The 1,923-nt window shown below is 48.5% G+C and overlaps 1 protein-coding gene across 1 annotated transcript in view; it reads left to right on the top strand.

Annotated features, from left to right (window-relative positions):
* The first annotated feature begins 481 nt into the window (after positions 1-481).
* The window catches only part of LOC135536939 (SH3 domain-containing protein 19-like), a 14,393-nt gene continuing 12,951 nt past the window's right edge, over positions 482-1,923 (top strand). The window contains exon 1 of the mRNA XM_064963161.1: positions 482-525. The gene's annotated coding sequence lies outside the window, so the exon portion shown is untranslated. The remainder of the gene's footprint in view (positions 526-1,923) is intronic.

The raw sequence follows: 1,923 nt of genomic DNA on the forward strand, positions 1-1,923 counted from the left end.
GTGACTCCTGGTAGACTGGTTAGTCCTCCTTGGTTAGTGACTCCTTGGTTAGTGACTCCTTGGTTAGTGACTCCTTGGTTAGTGACTCCTTGGTTAGTGACTCCTTGGTTAGTGACTCCTTGTTGTCATGTTGCTGCTCTTAAAGTAGTAGAACTGTACAATACTAATATAATAGTATAACTCTGAATGTCTCTCTTTGTATATTCCAGACCACACACACTCTTAACCTGTCTCTGTCTGTGTGTCTCAGACCCCAGGGAGGGGTTAAGATGCTCCCCCTCCGTCCCCCTCCCATAAAGACTGTTCCTGGTCGACCCCCACCTCCCCAGGCTATCTCTGCCCCCTCTACCATATCATCCAATCAGCCATCCCCTCCCCAGGATGTCTCTGCCCCCTCTACCACATCAGCCGATCAACAGGCTCTCCCCGCCCCCTCCAATCAGCCGCAGGGTCAGAGGGCACCAAAGAGAGGCCCCCTCTACCCCCCGACCCAAGCCTGGACATCCCCTGTACAAGAACTACATGGTAAACAAACATCTACTGGCTGTACCCCGCACTATACTGTATATACAAAAGTATGTGGACACCCCTTCAAATTAGTGGATTTGTCCATTTCAGCCACACCCGTTGCTGACAGGTGTATAAAATCCAGCACACAGCCATGCAATCTCCATAGACAAACGTTGGCTGTAGAATGGCTCGTACTGAAGAGCTCACTTTTAACATGGAGCTGACCCCGGTCAAATGTAAGTGCTGTTATTGTGAAGTGGAAATGTCTAGGAGCAACAACGGCTCAGCTGAGAAGTGGTAGGCCACAGAAGCTCACAGAACGGGACCACAGAGTGCTGAAGCGTATAAACATCGTCTGTCCTCGGTTGCAACACTCACTACCGAGTTCCCAACTGCCTCTGGAAGCAACGTCAGCACAAGAACTGTTTGTCTGGAGCTTCGTGAAATGGGTTTCCGTGGCCGAGCAGCCGCACACAAGCCGAAGATCACCATGCGCAATGCCAGGTGTCTCTGGAGCAGTGGAAACGGGTTCTCTGGAGTGATGGACGGACGTATCTGGGTTTGGCGGATGCCAGTAGAACGCTACCTGCCCAAATGCATAGTGCAAACTGTAAAGTTTGGTGGAGAAGAAATCTCTGGTACTGTTGTTCGGGCTCCTTAGTTACAGTGAAGGGAAATCTTAATACTACAGCATAACAATGACATTCTACATGATTCTGTGCTTCCAGGTTTGTGGCAACAGTTTGGGGAAGGCCCTTGTTTCTGTATGACAATGCCCCCGTGCACAAAGTGAGGTCTATACAGAAATGGTTTGTCGAGATCTGTGTGCAAGAACTTGACTGGTCTGCACAGAGCCCTGACCTCAACCCCATAGAACACCTTTGGGATGAATTGAGACGCCGACTACAAACCAGGCCAAATCGCCCAACATCAGTGCCTGATCTCACTAATGGTTTTGTGGCTGAATGGAAGCAAGTCCCCACAGCAATGTTCCAACATCTAGTGGAAAGCCTTCCCAGAAGAGTGGAGGCTGATATAGCAGCAAAGGGGGAACCAACTCCATATCAATGCCTATGATTTTGGAATTACATGTTCGATGAGCAGGTGTCCACATACTTTGCTAACATGCTAACATTGATTATACCTACCAGACCCTTCAGACATGCTAACACTGATTATACCTACCAGGCCCTTCAGACATGCTAACATGCTAACACTGATTATACCTACCAGACCCTTCAGACATGCTAACATGCTAACACTGATTATACCTACCAGACCCTTCAGACATGCTAACATGCTAACACTGATTATACCTACCAGACCCTTCAGACATGCTAACATGCTAACACTGATTATACCTACCAGACCCTTCAGACATGCTAACACTGATTATACCTACCAGACCCTTCA

Source organism: Oncorhynchus masou, unplaced genomic scaffold (assembly GCF_036934945.1).
Source record: "Oncorhynchus masou masou isolate Uvic2021 unplaced genomic scaffold, UVic_Omas_1.1 unplaced_scaffold_686, whole genome shotgun sequence".
NCBI lineage: Eukaryota > Metazoa > Chordata > Actinopteri > Salmoniformes > Salmonidae > Oncorhynchus > Oncorhynchus masou.